This window comes from Pinus tabuliformis, chromosome 6 (genome assembly GCF_031772625.1).
Source record: "Pinus tabuliformis cultivar Carrire ecotype Pingquan chromosome 6, CPIR1, whole genome shotgun sequence".
NCBI lineage: Eukaryota > Viridiplantae > Streptophyta > Pinopsida > Pinales > Pinaceae > Pinus > Pinus tabuliformis.
The window spans coordinates 602,654,594-602,663,130 of NC_142292.1; the positions used below are offsets into that span (position 1 = coordinate 602,654,594).

The 8,537-nt window shown below is 36.6% G+C and overlaps 1 pseudogene; it reads left to right on the forward strand.

The window, feature by feature from the left end:
• Nucleotides 1-1,712: 1,712 nt before the first annotated feature.
• LOC149259996 (hyperosmolality-gated Ca2+ permeable channel 4.1 pseudogene) lies at nucleotides 1,713-4,067 on the forward strand (annotated as a pseudogene).
• The last annotated feature ends 4,470 nt before the right edge of the window (nucleotides 4,068-8,537 follow it).

Genomic DNA, 8,537 nt, shown 5'->3' on the forward strand with positions numbered 1-8,537 from the left:
ACCCCCAATCCCCTCTTAATTTCAACGGGAGGCAGTGAGCACCCCTCCCAATCCCACCTAACATTTGTCCTATCACCCTGATTAAGGAAAATAACAACAAACTTTAAAGATTAAATTTTTTTCTAATTTACATATGTTTCTTTTATATATTTAACTTTTATATTTTATTGAAATATTACACTAATATTATAAGTGTTTATAAATATATAAATTTATATGATTTAAGTGTGTATGGTATAAATAAAAAATTAGCATGCACACACCCACATATATGTTCAAAAATAATAATTAACAACAAAATTTAAAGATTAAAATATATTTTTAATATGTGTGTGTGTGTGTTGTCTTCTACGCCGAGATGTGCTCTGTAACTCAGTGTTGGAGAGACTTTTTCATGTAATGTTACATTAAAATAAATAAAATAATAGCTAAACTGAAAAATTTAAAAACGTAACAATAAAAAATCTGTTACTATTGAACATAAATATTAATAACAAAAAAAATATCTTAGTGTTTGTAATAAACAAAACATTTCAATGTCTACAGTAAATAACATAATTACATCAATTTAATATATAGAGAGATAAAGTAACTGATAATAAAAAATTGTATTTTCATCCATAAGCGTTGCTTTGTACATTTTAGTATGAGGGAGGTAAGAAGAACTCCCCTAGCTGCCACTTTTCACTGTTCTGCAACATTGGATTGAGCATTAAACGGTTGAAGAAGGTTGTGCCTTCAAATGAATAGTTAGCAAATAATTAGGGAAAAATAGTTAGTTAAAAGACAATAAGACTTGGCATAGTTAGGGCAAAACTACATCACCTTCATCAAAAGAAACTTGGTGAACAATTGTGATCAATTGATTCACTCACCGGGACTAGCTTTAGATCTTTACTAGTATGCTTCCTCCTATCTGTGGTCGCAGGAGAAGAGATAATAGCATATAATCCAATTCAAGTTTTAGATCAAGCATCATTTATTTGCTCAAGTCCAAATCGATATACCTTTTCCCCAATATGTTTGTGTTTTCCATAACTTGCAAGAATTCCAAAGGGTTCTATTGACGACCGATTTATTTGAAGGATCCTTTTGTCTGCTTTGACTCAGTATATGGTTTGGAGTGAACGATGGGTTTTCTATTCATGAGCAGGGGCTTTGAAGTCAAATCTTCGAGCTGATCATTTTCTATTTCGGGCCTGCCTAGGTAAAATACAGAAACTTCCTAGGTGTGCTTGATTAATTTTTCTCCCTGTTATGATTCCATTGTTCTTGGTTTTTGATATGAAGGAAGAAGGCTATACAAGACCAGAGTCTAATATTTTCAAATCAAGGGATCAACTTTGGATGGTGGGAGACCATATATTGTATGTTTTGTGGTATTTTGTCCATATTTTGGAGCTCTTAGGAAACAATTTATGTTTTAATGTTTTATAAGGGATTTGATTGGTTTTTTTTTGTTTTGGTCTCCATTCTGCATGAATTTGATGAAGAAGTGACGAATTTGAGATATTGGGATCTTAGTTTGAGGCCTGATAGAACATTTTTTACACCCTTTTCCTTTGGCTTGTATCTCTTGTAACCAAATAAGAACATGAGAAGAAGGGAATCTATTATGTCTCTACATTAAACCGTGTAAATTCCAAGATGTCCCAAAAACTTTTTTATATTGGCTTGAGTGGGGTACTGCCCCTAATATATTTCGATCAACCATGATGATTGTAAGTGGAAATTTTGGATTGAATGGCACGGATGATAGTTTAGTTATACCAAAGTCCTCGAACCCATCTAGTGATATAGGAGCAGAGGGGACATGGTATGGAAATATAAAATATATTTTCAATATCTCTTCCATTAGGGTATTGTGATGTCTTCTTCTGTTTTTGTTTGTGAAATTGCAGAGTGATCACAAGGTTCCAGTACCTTCTAGCTTAGTTGACAAATTGTTGGTAGTGTGGCATATGACCAGTCAACAGATTGCTCGAAACAGCAAAGATAATGCAACTCAGTTTCTTTATATGGAGAGTGGAAGTTTTGTTTCCTTTTATCTGATTTCTTTTTTTAGCAACCTATCTTCTCCTCCCGCTTAATCTCTATGCAAGAGTAGTCCCTATGTAAGATCAATTTTTGAAAACTATTGTGAGTCATACTAAAAAGGGATCTCTCTTATCGTGGATGAATGTATTGTTTAAGGTGGTTGTAGTTATTGTGGTTCATTGTTGTATCAAAGCACTGGAGGTGTGATTAAACGCTACAATATTCCATGATGAAAATTTCTTAGTTGATTATGTCTTTATTTATACTCTTATGATCCAAGGAATTCCAAAGACATTGGACGTTGTCAAGAGATAACTTCAAGAATACTTCGAGGAGCGTTATCCTGAAAAGGTGCATAGAGTCATAGTGCCGCTAGATTTGGCTTCTCTGGATAACCTAGTACATGATCTGGTGAAATTTAGGGATTATATTGGATTGTTGTAGGCTCATATCCATGGAAGAACACTTTATGAGGAGCGGGAAATATTTTTGGACTATTATGAGAAAGATAGAGATGCATGCACTAATCTCTCCATTGAACGGTGGTACCATGGTTCACATTTCACCAGTGTGAAGCACACAATGAGACAAATTTTTTTTTAAATTGCAAAGGGTCAAGGATTGGCTTCTTTTCAATTTGGGATTTACCAAGGAAGAGAGGTTGAGGAGGCTTGTAGCTCAACTTGCAGATCTAGAAAGCAGGATAGCAGTTTACAGAAATGGACAAGCTTAGGGTGTTTGTGTTGCATTTATCATATTAAGGATGTTAGTGCTACAAAAAGGGCCCTTCAGGTTATAAGAACTGAGAAAAGGAGGCCATATGGAATGTTTGTCTCTATTATGGAGTTTCAACTTGAAAAAAGTCATTGGAAGGTTGCTATAGAATTGTCGACTACTAACATATATTGGCACCATTTGGGTACCAAAAAATTTTCAATGAACATGCGTTGAGTGGTTGTGAAGGTTGGCCTTATTATACTACTTTTTTTTAGCTCACTGCTTGCAATAATAAGTGTGTTAGAGACTACTAGGAGAATTATTAATGTAGAGGTAATGGACAATGTCGAGTTGTTGTTGGCTTGGGTACAAATCTCTAGTTGGGCAACACATTTATTTTTCCATTTCTTTTCAAATGTGTTGATTTTTGTGAGTAATTACTTGGTTATTCTTGCAGCTCTTTCTTCACTTTCCAAGTTTGAAATCCATTTGACTGTCTTAGGAGAGAATCAGGCTGCATTGATAAAAACATTCTACTTTTTTTTAGTCAATCTGATTTTCCCGTGGGCACTGATGGAGTCATCCTTGGAGGGAAACCTTCTCAAGATGCGTCAATGTTATATGGATGGTGATGATTGCAAGGAAATTGAGCAATGCATGAGTGCATCTTTCTTATCCAAGTCGTGTCTTTCTTTTTTTTCCTTCCTTATTACAAGCACTTTCTTGAGCATATCTTATGACTTGCTAGCCTAAATTCCTTGGATAAAGAAAAAAATACAGAAATTTTGAAATAGTTGGCTCCAAAAGAAACTAAGGTCCACCTCATAGAGAGTTGAGATGACAATTTGGAAGATTCTTTATTATCTTAACATTACTTCAGTTTTGACAGTGGAGATCACTTAACTCAAAATGAGAACTTAAATGAGCTTGATCTACAAGAACGCAATATTTCAGTCTGTCTAATAACAAGAAACCCTCATTAAATGATGCAACCTTTTGATTTTTCTCAATATTACACATTTACTCTGATCATCTTTTCCCAAACACTTATTTATTTTGCCTTTGCGCCACTTATGGTGCATGTAGGTGCATCTTACTTTGGGTACAGGTATGTGGTAGGCAAATATAATTTTCTCTTTGTTTATAGGGTCTAGGTATTTCCCACAGTAAATGATGGAAAGCCCATGGAAACTGTGCTGAAAATAATGCGAATATGTGTGGTTTTATTCCTCCTTTCTATGTTATTCTTCTTCTCAGTCTAGTAAGATTCTCGGAGGCTAGAATTTTTAAATACTTGTGTAACGAGTAGGTGATACCAGGGCATTAATATATATCAAAGTAAAATCACAGAATTATAAACTTAATTTAATCACAAAACCAGAGTTATGAATCTTCATAATTGAGGAGCTCAAAAGGTTTTGGTCCTCAAGATGCAGAATAATTATTCGGAAAACAATGAAGGGAGATGTATCAAACTTGTCATTGCTACCTAATGAGCTGGCATTCTCATCTGATGTTAAAGTTGGTGGTGTACCAAAATTTGGCAAAAGAACCCTTTTTTCATCCTCGTGAATTCAAACTAAATCAAATTAGATCTTGTGCTATTATGTAAATTGTCACAACACCTTATTACCTACTTTCACTATTCTAAATTGTCAAAGTACCTTATTACATACTTTCACTATTTTATGTGTGGTCATTCTATTTTAATTATCCTATTGTATTTATAAATACATTTCTGTAGAAAATGGTCCAAAATAATTGTCGGCATAGACTTTTTTTAAGAAGCTTTTGACCTTATTTTGAGAACAACAAAATCAGTTTCAACATGATGAACTTTAGTTGACTTGTGATCTAACAAAATATTGTGTAAAATGAGAGCAATTTCATTCAAAACTTAGTTCGATTTGTGGACTTGTTGAAACTTTGAAGTTGCACTCAGGCAGTTATTATAAGGATGGGATGGGCCCATATGTGACTAATAAGTATGCTCATGCGTTGAAAACAAGGCACTCTAAGATGACATATAATTGATGAGCCTCATCATTGGGTAATTATATGGGCCTTAATTCACCTCCTAGCTTAGTCAAACCAACTTTTTTCACAACTTATTACATTTTTTTATTATATTTTGTTTATGAGATGAGTTAGAGTTGGATATTATTCCTAGTGGACTAATATGCATTGAATGCAGGATTGAAAGAGAAAATCAAGGAATTTTGGCAAGTACTAAGGTTAAAACTCGAATGGGATAAGGGAGAAGGATTGTAGGAGGTAAATCCTCCTCATTTACTTCTTCCCCATTCGAATATTCCTCCATCCATCACACCAACTCGGAGTGCAAGCAGCCAAGCCACGAGGATTAAAAGGCAGTCGAGCAAGTAAGAGACAAAGAGCTAGTTTATCTCGAGTTTGGGATCAGATCCTCCCTAATTTTAAGGAATTCGTTGGGGACTTCAGTTGTATAAGTAGAGAGGCCTAGAGCCTCATTAGGATTCGAATTTTTGTTGTAAAACTCTAAGCTATTTTTGAGCTCCATACTTGTGAAAGTTTTATTGATGTACTTTTATGTTTTGGTAATAAGAATGAGTTTTGTTTTGAGCCAGCACTGAGTTAACTCAGAGGGCTGAAGATCTTGGGTTAGGGCCCAACACTAGCAGCCAAGGATCCTCTTTCTTGTATCTATATGTTTATGTTAGTCTCATAGCTTCATTGTTAATTTGCTTTTATATGTGTTTTCATTATAAGTAGTGTAGATTGGATTGGTTGTTTATTAGTTTGCTTCCATTTGTGCCTTACTTCAGTAGCAGGTTAGAAGGGATAAAAGGAGTACCACAAGGTTTTCATTGGGTGTCTTGGCCTCATTTCCTCCCTTTGGGATCATGATTTGAGGAAGGGACCCTTATGCAGCCCCAAAAACACAATTTCTATTTCTTACATAAGCTTTAGAGGTTACTGTATTTAAGTTAGCATTTGATCAGTTTTTCAAAGTGGGATTTCATTGCCATCTCTTTTATCTTCACTCTTGCAGTAGATCTCATCCATGCTTTCATTCCTTTCAGCAACTTTCCTCATGCATAATGTAGGCAATTAGTTCATTAATTCTACTTTTCTAGCTTATGAGAATGCTTCTTGTTTACATAGATTTTTTTTGGAATTATACATGTTTTATGCTGAGCAGGTGCTTCATAAGGAGACAAAGACTTCATAGCCAGCAACCACCTTCCACTCCATCCACCATAGTCATTTCTTGTTTTCACCATTGCCTTCACTAGTTTTCATCATTTTTCATAGAAATTCTTCCAAGCACATTGAGCGAATCCAACCATCCTCCATCTTTGTTGTTGACTTCTTAGTGATCCTAGACCTTTCCTCACTTCATTCCACCCATCTGTCACCTTCCCTAAGCCTTCCATCACCTCCAACACCTTCCATTTTTCTCTCGACTGTATCTTGTAGGTTTCTAGTACATCCTATAGGTTTTTGTGAAATGGCCTGTTTTGAGGCCGAATTGAGGGAAAATCTCTACGAAGTCACCAAAAGCCTCCCAAGGGTCTCCCACACCATCCAACCATCTTCTAACCCTTCTAGCCATCCTCCAACATCCTTAATTCACCTTCCACATCACCAAAATAAATTAGTTTGCATACTTGATTTTGCATGAAAAGACAAAAAGACAAAAACAAATTTATATCAGTCCCTTTATTTGCACATTAGTGATGTTTGATGCTTCTTACTTCCATGCTTGGATAGTAGCATTTGGTTCATAATAATTTAGAATTATTGCAAAGCATAGTTTCTTGGCAGTTAATTAGGAAATGGTGTGATTTAGCATTAAATTTCAGTCTTTTCCATTATTGCAGTAGAGTAGATCTCCCCTAGAGCAGATTTCCCTTTCTTCCATCAAGAAACCAAGATTCTTCTGACTCCATAGAAGTCTGGCTTGAAAACCCCAGTGGTCTCTCACCAGCTGAACCGTGACAAAAGGCATAACCATCACTATTACTTGTGTATACAGCACTGTCACCTCCAAGTTTGTACGAACCCTAGGTTGACAAAGTAAAGCTGGTAGCCCAAGAGTTGCAGCATTCTTGCTGCAATACTGGCACTCATCACTTTTTGGCACCATTGCCGGGGAGGTGTCTGAGTAATATGTGAATACTGCTTCTTTCTTCTATTTTCTTGTCTCTAATATTCTGCCATTAGTTTATTTCTGCAAAAGTAATCTAGTTGCTTCCTTTTTCATTCTACATTTTCTGCTTTCCTTTCCATTTTGCAAGCAAGATTTCAATTCAGCAAGTAGTTTTTCACTCAGTCAGTAGTTTTCATTTAATCAGAAATTTCAATTCTGGAAAGTACTTTCCAAGTTTGAAAAAAAACACAAAACCAACCCAAAAACATTTCCTTTCATGCCTCGTAGGAATAGGGATAACTTAGGGAAATTTTTGCCAAATACCCCCACTGCATCAAATAGCCAACCTTCCCTCTTCTTCGGTGGTTGTGAACTGGAGGAACCCTTAGGTGAGAAACCTAACATATTTGAAGAACCTACAGGGGAAGAAGAAGAAGAAGAACCCATTCCTACTGAACCAATGGCTGAAAACAGAAATGGCAAAGGGAATAGAGAGAGAATTGAGGGTGCCTTCCCCATCAGGGAAACCAATGGGGATACTAAGATGAAAAATATAAGCCCCTCTGCCCTACCTCATTTCCATGGCTTGACCACAAAAGACCCCAACACTTTCCTATTTGAGTTTGATGTTATATGCTGAACCTATGACTATACAGATGATGAGCAGAAGTTAAAACTATTTCCATCTACCCTCAAGGATGCAACATTGCGTTGGTTCATGGGTTTACCTTGGGATAGCATCACAACTTGGGATTAGATGCAACAAGCCTTTAACAACAAGTATCGAGACTACTGCAAGTCAAAGGATACTAAAGAGGAAATTTTTAGGATGACCATAGGCAATGATGAATCCCTAGAGGATTACGAAGAAAGATTCTAATCTAGTTACAAAAGGGCCAAGTGCACCCTTGACCCTAAGTCACTAAAGTTGGTCCTACTTAGGGGAGTAAGGGAAGTTCTTCTGGATACCCTACACTTGTTAGCAAGAGGAGATATCTACCAATTACCCTATGAGGATATCAAGACTGTCTTTAGAAACCATTCTAGGGCAGCTAGGAAAAAGGGTAGGGGTAGTCAACCTATGGTCAGTACATCCTCTTCCAACTCATCCATCAAGGGTGAAATTGGAAACATGTTGGAAGATTTCAAAAGTGAGATGCTACAAACCATTGTCTTGCAAATGGACACTATGCACATTAAGAGAAAGCAGGAGGAAGCAAAGAGAGCCTTGGCCATTTTTTGTCCTAGATGCACCATGAGGTATCCTAAGAACAAATGTCCATTGAATTCTATTGAAATTTGTTGATTCTATGAAGAAAACCACTCCACAGACAAGTGTCATTCTTTGCCTGGAATCAAATTTGTATATCAAGGAGTTGAAGGGGTCACTGAGCAGCTCTACTACATAAACCAAAGGAGACCTCATGGGCCTAGACCATACCAGCAGGGCATGCAAGGGTCATCACATGCATATTACAACCCCAACCAAACCACAGCCATACCTTCTTGGGGACCCCCTACTCATCCTTCTTGGTCTACACCCCTCCTTGGTCCTTTGCATCTCAGTATCACTCCCAGCCAGCCAGCCAGTCATTTCAACCATATGCTCCACCACAACCTCAGTGGAATGCACCACCCCAGGGGTGGAGGC